Genomic DNA, 11695 nt, shown 5'->3' with positions numbered 1-11695 from the left:
GGATACGTCATTAACGCTTGAGGCTTCCAGATGGATACTGAAAAGGTCACAGCGATAACACAATGGAGGGCACCTCTAAACGTAAAATCTGTGCAGAGCTTCCTAGGTTTTACCAACTATTACCGACGGTTCATCAAAGACTTTTCCAAGGTAATACACCCCTTAACCCGTCTCTTGCGAAAGAATGTCCCATTCTTGTGGAACGAAGAGGCTGACCAAGCATTTGAGGAACTAAAGCAACGGTTCACCCACGCGCCCATCTTGCGTCATCCGGATTCTCGCCTGCCCTTCATCCTTGAAACAGATGCCTCCCAATATGCCCTAGGAGGGGTGTTATCGCAACGGCATCCTACCACCGGGCAGCTCCACCCTGTTGCCTTCTATTCCAAAAAACTCACCCCCTGCGAGGCGAACTATTCTATTTCAGACAAAGAGCTCTTAGCAATCAAAAGGGCCTGCGAGGAATGGAGGCATTACCTCCTAGGAGCTCACCACACCGTTGAGATCTATACGAACCATCGAAATTTATTGTTCCTCAAAACCGCCAAGGCTCTGACACCACGACAACTCCGGTGGTCTCTTTTCTTTTCGGACTATGACTTTATCATTAAGTATGTTAGACCTGTCAGCCCTTTGGGTGGTCCCTCCTCATCATTATTTATTTTGTCCCACTTTTGCCTCAAACCCTGTTAGTATTTTTTCCTTTTTGGGAACCACCAGACTTTTTAGTATTGATGCAGATTCAGGGAGCCATTTTATCTACCCCTGGAACTTCTGTCTGAGGGCCTGAAACACAAAATGGTGGCCACCCATTGTCACCTGTGACATCACTGGAACCTACCAGCACCTTCCAGAACATTCCAGAACCCTGTGACAGTGTGAGGCAGGTTTAGAATGTTGGGAAGGCATCTCCAGGTTGGCAGTTGGAGTTGGCAGTTGGCACCTGACTGGTGAAGAGAGAGGAGCACAGAACTGAAGGAGGAAGGAGTGAGGCAACAGGGGTGGAAACTTGTGCCTGGAGTGGGGTCCAGAAACCCACCCTTGATACTAGTCCCTGCTGACTGAGCCCAGCCTGGAGCCCTGTGTGGGAGAAAGCAAGAAAAACCATCTTAAGGACCTGGACAGCCGGAACAGGCCTTAAAAGTAAAGAACAGCAAGTTCCTGACCTGGTTACTGGTAACTTCCTGAAGTCCGACGTCGAGAAGCCTGGAGACCTGGAGCCCGAGGTGGAGAAGCAGCGCTGACTGGAAAGCAGACGTCGTACCCGGAGCCGCCAGAGGTCGAGAGAGGGCGCCGACGGAGGTCGTGGAGACACCAGAGGTCGAGGAGGAAGTCACCTGAGGTCGAGTGTGCGGCGTCGACGGGGGAGTGAAGTCCGCCCTCCGGAGTCGCCGGAGACCGAGGTGAAGTGTGCCGGAGGTCGGGAGTGGAGATCGCACTCCGGAGTCGCCGGAACCTGAAGAGAATCGTGCCGGAGGTCGGGAGTGGAGGTCGCACTCCGGAGTCGCCGGAACCTGAGGAAAGGAGCACCGGAGGTCGGGAGTGGAGATCGCACTCCGGAGCCGCCGGAAGTCGACATCGAGCCAAGGCCGCCCGACGTCATCGAACCGGAGCCGCCCGAAGTCGACATCGAGCCAAGACCGCCCGACGTCATCGAACCGAGGCCGCCGACATCGAACCGGAACCGCCTCCCGGCGTCGACAAGAACTGTCATTGAGCCGAGGCCGCCGACATCGAACCGGAACCGCCTCACGGCGTCGACACGACTCCAGCGGCGTCGGAACTTCATAAAAAGGGCAGTAAGTGGAATAGAGGGCGCCTAAGGCCCTGTGAAGCCCTAAGAGACCATCCTAGAGGCTAGAGAGGTGCTGGAACCAGCTTGGTAGTGCCAGGGGTGAGCTGAGACTAATACAGAGGGGTTGTGTAGTGTGGGAGAGCCAGATCTCTAGATTCCCCCTTGATCTACCTCAGTTTAGGCCTCAGCCTTGTCCAAGCCAGGTAGTACATCCCGCAGGTCATCGAAAACTCTACAAGCTGGGATTGGGGCCAAATCATCCCATAGTACCTCAGGAATGTGAACTGATTTTCAAGTGTCACTGTTGGCTTTTATTATTTATTGAGAGCACTGTATTTATTGTATTCATCCTATTTATGGCCGCACAGTATTTATTGCCTCACAGTATTTATTGTTTCACAGTATTTATTGTCGCACAGTATTTATTGTCTCGCAGTATTTATTGCCTCGTAATATTTAATTGCCTTTTATGTAATGCACTTATATTTATGCCTTGTGTACTGTGATTGTATTATTATTTATTTAATCAGCAACTAAGAGAAAAGAAGATAAAGAGATATATTTTCAGTATAATTTTTAAGGTGTAGTGTCGTTTTTGGAACGGATGCACGCATGGTTATTGTGTGGGTATGACGTATGCTTAGCACGGTGCCTGATCCCTGACCACTCGAGCCAAGCTACCACAGTGTATGTCTGGGAGAACACCACCACCCTTCCGGTGTGGGAGTGTTTTTCTAACATAATTGGTGTTCAGTGGTGGGATAGAGCTGTGCCTACGTATACTCGACAATAACTGTGGGTAGTCCATAGGCCTACACCGGGAGTTTTCTCCAAGCGGACTTCCTAATTGTGAGTTTTTGTTTTTTCCAAATTTACTCTGGTGGTGGGAGGAGGTATTATAAAAGGTACCCCCCTGCATAGCTTCTGCAAATAACTGTCCTCTGACCTGAGTGGGCAAGATGGAGTTTGTATTGGAGAATTTAGAAACGTACACTGTGGCCCAACTCAGGGAGTTTTGTCAGCGGGAGGGGGTGTATTGTCCCCCAGGAGCAAAGAAGGGTGCACTCCAAACCAGCTTAAGGGCTTGGGGGGAGGCACGACGAGAAAGCAAGGCTGAGGAGGAGGACAGGGATAGAGAGCCCGACAGTGAGGGAGCTGGTTTGTACCAACCTGAGGTGGGGAACCTGTTAGCGGGGCCCAGGACACTTTCCAGGAAGGGCAGCAGTGCCTCTAGCGGTGGCTTGTCTGAAGTGGAGTTAACAGACCGGAGGGAGAAAACACAGCTCACATGGGACTTAGCAAGGCTGGAGAAAGAGAAGGAGGAACAGAGGATGGCTCATGAGTTGAGGTTAAGGGAGATAGATCTCCAGATCCTACGAGTCGGGGCACACCCTGTTCCTAATGGTGGCAGCGAAGAAAGAGAGTTCACCAGGGAACCCAAACCCTCTTTGCCGAAAGACATAGTGGCTAGCTATGGTGTGGGCGACGATATTGCCAAGTGGCTAGCGGCCTATGAGGTCTCATTAAGGGCCCATGGGGTTCCAGAGAAGTACTGGGGAGGGGGATTGTACAGGTACATGCCTCCAGCTGGTAGGGATGCATTATTGGCCCTAGAGCAGGATGAGCAGACCCACTACCCCACCATGAAAGTGGCGCTCATACGAAAGTTTGGACTAACACCCGAGAAATACAGACAGAAGTTCCGGGGTAGCCACAAACTGGGCACACAGAATTGGGTGGACTTCCTGGATTATGCAAAGAAGGCATTAGAGGGTTGGATTCAGGGCAGTGAAGTGAGGAACTACGAGGGGTTGTTTGATTTAGTATTGAAGGAACACCTGCTCGAAAAATGTTTCCCTGAACTGCGTCAACACCTGGTGGATAGCAAGCTGACCAATCCCCGGAAGCTTGCTGAGGAGGCGGACATTTGGGCTAGTACCCGGGTGTCCACAAGGGGGACTGGAGGGGATACTCAAAAGGCCGGACAGGGCGCCCCCCAGAAGAAAGAGGGGGGGGAAAGAAAAAGGAGTTCTCCAAAGGCCCCCAAAATAATTTCCAAGGTAAGGGAACAGGATTCACCCCTAGGGCTAACCCACCCCGAAACCCTAATCCTGGCCAGAGTCAGCAGCCAAGGGTTGTCCATTGCTTCGAGTGCGGTGGCGTTGGACACTATAAGGGAGATGCGAAGTGCCCAAAACGACCACCCCCTCCCATTGGAGGAAAGGCCCCCGGAGTAGCTAGTGTAGTGCTCGGGGAGGAGATGCCTTTGATTAAGGGAAGGGAGTGGGCGGGTGTCACTTTAGTGTCCCTGGGAGAACGGGAGATGGTTCCTAAGATTCAGGTGCCCGCAAATACTATAAAGTATGGGCAGTGGGTCACCATCAACGGCCAAAGGGGGGAGGCTCTGAGAGACACAGGAGCCAGTATGACTATGGTGCGTAGCCAACTGGTGTCTCCAGAGCAGGTGATTCCCGATGTACTCCACCCTGCCGCGATGGCTGACGGCAGAATGGGCCACTATCCGGTGGCCGAGGTTCCCTTTGAATGGGAAGGGGTTGCAGGTTCACTTCGAGTTGCCGTAAGCCCTGCCGTGCCAGTCGATTGTCTACTGGGGAATGACATGGAGCACAATGCTTGGAAAGAGGTGGAATACCGGACTCACACTGAGATGCTGGGTACACCTGTCTGGGCCTGTGTGAGCACAGGGTCCGCGACTACCCGGAGAGGGAGTTCGTTCAGGCTGGAGCCTGGAACAAAGGCCCAGCCAGCTGCCGATCAAGGGAAGAACCGAGGACAGGAGGAGCCTGCCTCGGCGTCCGCACCCCGTAGGACGGATAGGCCACCGGAGGTGGTGGACCAGGAGTCTGCGGTGGGGGATGTCACCAAACTGGAGGACCTCCCCATCCCGGCCGAGTGGCACGTGGAGGAGGCCCGACCAGGGAGGAATTCTGCCAGGGCCAGGAGGAGTGCCCTACCCTTGAGGGACTGAGGCGACAGGCCGAAGCCCAGGCAGCAGGGAACGTTGAAGGGAACTACAGTGTTTACTGGGAGGATGGCCTCCTCTACAGTGAACCCAAGGCACCCCTACATGGATCGTCACGAGCCTTGGTAGTCCCTCAACGTTATCGAGCCTTCCTTCTGGAGTTGGCTCACGAGATCCCATTGGCAGGACACCTGGGGCAAGACAAGACCTTCGCCCGTCTTGTCCCACACTTTTATTGGCCTCAGATGAAAGTGTCGTCCGACACCTACTGCCGGACATGTGTGTCTTGCCAAGCCAGTGGGAAAACAGGGGTGAAGCTGAAAGCTCCCCTGGAACCACTTCCTGTCGTTAGCACCCCCTTTGAAAGGGTGGGCATCGACATTGTGGGTCCATTAGATCCGCCTACTACAGCTGGTCACAGGTTTATCCTGGTTTTGGTGGATCATGCCACACGGTACCCAGAGGCTATACCTCTAAGGACCATTACAGCACCTGTTGTGGCTAGGGCCCTGATGGGAATCTTTACCCGAGTGGGTTTTCCCAAGGAAGTTGTGGCCGACAGGGGGACCAACTTCATGTCAGCATACATGCGGGCCATGTGGAAGGAGTGTGGAGTGACCTACCGGTTCACAACTCCTTACCACCCCCAGACCAATGGTCTGGTGGAGAGGTTTAACAAAACCTTGAAAGGCATGATCAGAAGTCTGCCTGAAAGCCTGCGGAGGAAATGGGACGTCCTCCTACCCTGTCTATTGTTTTCCTACAGGGAAGTGCCACAGAAGGGAGTGGGCTTCAGCCCCTTCGAGCTTTTGTATGGGCACCCTGTGCGTGGACCTCTCAGCCTGGTGAGAGACGGATGGGAAAGAACTCCCAGAAAGCTTCCCCAGGATGTGGTGAGCTACATGCTGGCCTTCCGGAGCCAAATGGCTAAGTTGTGGAAGCAAGCTTCTGACAACTTGGAGGCCAGCCAAGCAGTAATGAAGGCGTGGTATGACCACAACGCTCACCCGGTGGAATTGGAGCCTGGCCAGAAGGTGTGGGTGATCGAACCAGGAGAGCTTAGCGCCCTCCAGGATCGCTGGTCAGGACCCTTTGAGGTATTGGAGAAGAAGGGTAAGGCTACCTACTTGGTGGATCTTAAGACCCCTCGTCAGCCCCTACGGGTGCTGCATGCCAACCGCCTCAAACCCCACCACGAGAGGCCCGAAGTCATTTTGATGATGGTGACTGACGGAGCAGAGGACGCGGAAAGCGAGCCTCTCCCCGATTTATTTGCGTCTCAAGAGAAGGATGGGTCGGTGGAGGGAGTGATTCTCGCCCCATCTCTAACTCCTGAACAGCAGGAGGACTGCCGCCAGGTCCTGGGACAGTACTCTTCGTTGTTCTCCCTTGTTCCGGGTAGGACTCACCTGTGCGTCCATGACGTGGACACAGGAGACAGCCCACCTGTGAAGTCCAAGATCTACCGGATGTCAGACAAGGTGAAGGCCAGCATTAACAGTGAAGTCACTAAGATGCTGGAGCTAGGAGTGATCGAACCTTCCAGCAGCCCCTGGTCCAGTCCGGTGGTGTTAGTACCAAAAGCCGCACCACCGGGTGGCCAACCGGAACTGAGGTTCTGTGTGGACTACCGGGGACTGAATTCAGTAACCAAAACTGATGCTCATCCGATCCCAAGGGCGGATGAATTGATTGACCAGCTGGGAGCTGCCCAATATCTAAGTACCTTTGACCTTACTTCTGGGTACTGGCAGATCTCTTTGACTGATGGAGCTAGGGAAAGGTCAGCCTTCTCCACGCCCAATGGCCACTACCAGTTCTGTGTGATGCCCTTTGGGCTCAAGAACGCACCTGCCACGTTTCAGCGTCTGGTGAACCAGATCCTCACTGGAATGGAGAGTTTCTCTGCTGCTTATCTGGATGACATAGCCGTCTTCAGTAACAGCTGGGAGGATCACTTGCGTCACCTGCAAGCTGTTCTCCAGGCCCTGAGACAAGCTGGTTTAACGATCAAGGCCAGCAAGTGCCAGATCGGGCAGGGGTCGGTAGTGTACCTTGGACACTTGGTGGGTAGGGGAGCGGTGCAACCCCTCCAGGCGAAGATCGAGGCCATCATGGCCTGGGAACCCCCCAAGACTCAGACTGAGGTCCGAGCATTTTTGGGCCTCACCGGATACTACCGCCGCTTCGTGAAGGGATACGGTACCATCGTGGCCCCCCTCACGGAGCTTACGTCCAAGAAGCAACCTCGACGGGTAGTCTGGACGGAGGCTTGTCAGCAGGCCTTCGTAAAACTGAAGCAAGCCATGTGCGAGGCCCCGGTCCTAAGGGCCCCAGACTTTTCCAAGAAGTTCATTGTCCAGACAGATGCATCGGAACATGGCATTGGGGCAGTGTTATCGCAACTCAATGAAGAGGGTCTGGATCAACCCGTGGTCTTCCTATCCCGGAGACTACTTCCCAGGGAACAGAAGTGGAGTGCAATAGAACGAGAAGCCTTTGCAGTGGTATGGGCTCTGAAGAAGTTGCGGCCATACCTGTTTGGCTCGCACTTCCTAGTTCAGACCGACCACAGACCCCTTCGTTGGCTGATGCAGATGAAGGGGGAGAATCCCAAGTTGCTAAGGTGGTCTATCTCCCTACAGGGAATGGACTTTCAGGTGGAACATCGGCCTGGAGTGGACCACGCCAATGCGGACGGTCTCTCAAGGTATTTCCGCCTTAGTGATGAGAACTCCCAAGGGGTTGGGTAGCTCTCCCCACTTTCAGCTGGGGGGGACGCGTGTTAGACCTGTCAGCCCTTTGGGTGGTCCCTCCTCATCATTATTTATTTTGTCCCACTTTTGCCTCAAACCCTGTTAGTATTTTTTCCTTTTTGGGAACCACCAGACTTTTTAGTATTGATGCAGATTCAGGGAGCCATTTTATCTACCCCTGGAACTTCTGTCTGAGGGCCTGAAACACAAAATGGTGGCCACCCATTGTCACCTGTGACATCACTGGAACCTACCAGCACCTTCCAGAACATTCCAGAACCCTGTGACAGTGTGAGGCAGGTTTAGAATGTTGGGAAGGCATCTCCAGGTTGGCAGTTGGAGTTGGCAGTTGGCACCTGACTGGTGAAGAGAGAGGAGCACAGAACTGAAGGAGGAAGGAGTGAGGCAACAGGGGTGGAAACTTGTGCCTGGAGTGGGGTCCAGAAACCCACCCTTGATACTAGTCCCTGCTGACTGAGCCCAGCCTGGAGCCCTGTGTGGGAGAAAGCAAGAAAAACCATCTTAAGGACCTGGACAGCCGGAACAGGCCTTAAAAGTAAAGAACAGCAAGTTCCTGACCTGGTTACTGGTAACTTCCTGAAGTCCGACGTCGAGAAGCCTGGAGACCTGGAGCCCGAGGTGGAGAAGCGGCGCTGACTGGAAAGCAGACGTCGTACCCGGAGCCGCCAGAGGTCGAGAGAGGGCGCCGACGGAGGTCGTGGAGACACCAGAGGTCGAGGAGGAAGTCACCTGAGGTCGAGTGTGCGGCGTCGACGGGGGAGTGAAGTCCGCCCTCCGGAGTCGCCGGAGACCGAGGTGAAGTGTGCCGGAGGTCGGGAGTGGAGATCGCACTCCGGAGTCGCCGGAACCTGAAGAGAATCGTGCCGGAGGTCGGGAGTGGAGTTCGCACTCCGGAGTCGCCGGAACCTGAGGAAAGGAGCACCGGAGGTCGGGAGTGGAGATCGCACTCCGGAGCCGCCGGAAGTCGACATCGAGCCAAGGCCACCCGACGTCATCGAACCGGAGCCGCCCGAAGTCGACATCGAGCCAAGACCGCCCGACGTCATCGAACCGAGGCCGCCGACATCGAACCGGAACCGCCTCCCGGCGTCGACAAGAACTGTCATTGAGCCGAGGCCGCCGACATCGAACCGGAACCGCCTCACGGCGTCGACACGACTCCAGCGGCGTCGGAACTTCATAAAAAGGGCAGTAAGTGGAATAGAGGGCGCCTAAGGCCCTGTGAAGCCCTAAGAGACCATGCTAGAGGCTAGAGAGGTGCTGGAACCAGCTTGGTAGTGCCAGGGGTGAGCTGAGACTAATACAGAGGGGTTGTGTAGTGTGGGAGAGCCAAATCTCTAGATTCCCCCTTGATCTACCTCAGTTTAGGCCTCAGCCTTGTCCAAGCCAGGTAGTACATCCCGCAGGTCATCGAAAACTCTACAAGCTGGGATTGGGGCCAAATCATCCCATAGTACCTCAGGAATGTGAACTGATTTTCAAGTGTCACTGTTGGCTTTTATTATTTATTGAGAGCACTGCATTTATTGTATTCATCCTATTTATGGCCGCACAGTATTTATTGCCTCACAGTATTTATTGTTTCACAGTATTTATTGTCGCACAGTATTTATTGTCTCGCAGTATTTATTGCCTCGTAATATTTAATTGCCTTTTATGTAATGCACTTATATTTATGCCTTGTGTACTGTGATTGTATTATTATTTATTTAATCAGCAACTAAGAGAAAAGAAGATAAAGAGATATATTTTCAGTATAATTTTTAAGGTGTAGTGTCGTTTTTGGAACGGATGCACGCATGGTTATTGTGTGGGTATGACGTATGCTTAGCACGGTGCCTGATCCCTGACCACTCGAACCAAGCTACCACAGTGTATGTCTGGGAGAACACCACCACCCTTCCGGTGTGGGAGTGTTTTTCTAACAAAGTATAAGGCTGGTCTCCAGAACGGTAAGGCTGATGCCCTGTCAAGAAAGGATGAACCTTCAGAACACCTGACGGAAGAAACTACACAAACCCCCTCTATACTACCCAGCACTGCCTTTCCGGATGAAACCATTGCACCACTCATGTCCCAGGATTTTCCTGAGGCGGTTAAGGTGGCCCTGACCGACATGAATGTCCAAAGGTGGGTAGAGGAAGACCCCAAACACAGGAGTACTAACGAAAACCTGGCATATCACAACCATGCCTTGTATGTTCCCCTGGTTGCCCTTCAAACTCAAGTGTTGGCCTGGGCTCACGATTCCACCCTCGGAGGCCACCTGGGAGAATACAAAACCATAGCTGCAATAGAGAGAACCTTTTGGTGGCCCACACTGCGTAAAGACACTCGAGACTACCTACGGACTTGTGCGGTGTGTGCTCAAGGCAAGGCCTGCCATTCAAAACCCACAGGACTGTTACGGCCCATTCCCATTCCTCCTCTCCCCTGGCACACAGTCTCGATGGATTTTATTGTTGAAATGCCCCCCTGTGAAGGTTATAACACTATACTAGTGGTCATCGACCATCTGACAAAGAAGGGGCATTTCATTCCCCTGAAAAGACTTCCGACGTCCTCCGAACTAGCAGTCACATTTCTGCAGCATGTGGTATGCGCACATGGAATACCCAGGGTCCTTATCACAGACCGTGGTGCTCAGTTCACCTCTCATTTCTGGAAGGCGCTTTGCACAACCATGGGAATAGATGCCCGATTGTCCACCAGCTACCATCCTCAAACAGACGGCAAAACGGAGCGGCTAAACCAATCCTTGGAGCAATACCTTAGATGTTTCACTCTGCAAAACTCTTCCGAATGGTACCCTCTGATTTGGACAGCGGAATTCGCTTATAACAACGCGGAACATACCACCCTGGGATGTTCTCCCTTTTTCTGTCTTTCTGGGTTCCATCCAAATATGCTTCCTTTTGACTGGCCAGTAGTTTCCAACCATCCCACAATACAGGAACATCATGCCCATCTTCGGACCGTGTTGAACGAGGCCAAGAAACAACTGCTGATCGCTCAAAACGCACACAAACGCTTCGCAGATAAGAAGAGAACCCCTGAACCTCTATATCGGGTGGGAGACCGGGTTTGGCTGGCCACAAAAAACCTGCATCTGAAGGGAGTGGGCAGGCTTTTACCCAAATACATAGGGCCTTATGCAGTGGTTGAAATCATTAACCCTGTCGCGCTAAAACTGTCACTACCCCAAGCTTGGCACATGCACCCGGTATTTCATGTATCCTTACTCAAAAGATGTCCCGCATCCATGAGACTCCCTTCTCGGCCCGTGCCTATTGAAATAGACGGACAGGAAGAATACGAAGTACGAGAAGTACTAGACTCTCGTTTAGTCAGAGGGCGAGTGCAGTACTTAATAGATTGGGTAGGATACGGGGTGGAAAACCGTACCTGGGAACCCGCCAATAACCTCCACTGCCCTCTTCTCGTTGCACGATTTCATGCCCGTAATCCCGGGAAGCCAGGACGACCGCCGGGTTGGCGGTCCTTGCGAGGGTGTTCTGTCGCGTTTTGCACTTACCAAAGCCAGGGCGTGGCGCGCACGACACGAAGCCCCCCAGGCGCCTCTCAGATCCAGCGCGCTGTATGGAATGCATGGCGCGTAAGGGGAGACCGGGGAGTCTGCCAACGCCCGGCACTACAATTCCCGGCATGCAAAGGCCGGCGGCCCGGAAGTAGTTCCCGGCTTTGACGCCGGAATTGACACAATAAAGCCCTTCCCTCTTCGAGGGATCAGGGCTTGACAATCCAGTTCCGGAGCAGATCGCGGATGGTATTCCCCGCGGGATCGACGCCAGAGGATTCCAGAGCCTGAAAGCAAGAGTCACGGAACAATGACATTTCCTGTGGGACTACGCGAGTCGGAGTTTCTGGACCTTTGAGGGAGCAGAACGCCGGAGCGCACAACTAGGTACTCCGTGTAGTTTGAAGGGACCTGAGCGGTGAAATCCCGTACGTGCCAAGAAACGCGCGGAAGCGCCTCACCCAGGTACTCTTTTATTCTGTTTAATAAGCACAGCGCTATTCCTGTCGTTTGTTACACCCATGCTGTGGAGCAACAGCATTGGGGTGTGAGTGTGCCCAATCCTGTCCTTGACATTACCTGTCCTTGAAGGGCTCGACCAG

The sequence above is a fragment of the Triturus cristatus genome, chromosome 1_1, assembly GCF_964204655.1.
Source record: "Triturus cristatus chromosome 1_1, aTriCri1.1, whole genome shotgun sequence".
Classification (NCBI taxonomy): Eukaryota; Metazoa; Chordata; class Amphibia; order Caudata; family Salamandridae; genus Triturus; species Triturus cristatus.
The sequence above is the reverse complement of the archived record's forward strand: the minus strand, read 5'-3'. Positions refer to the sequence as shown.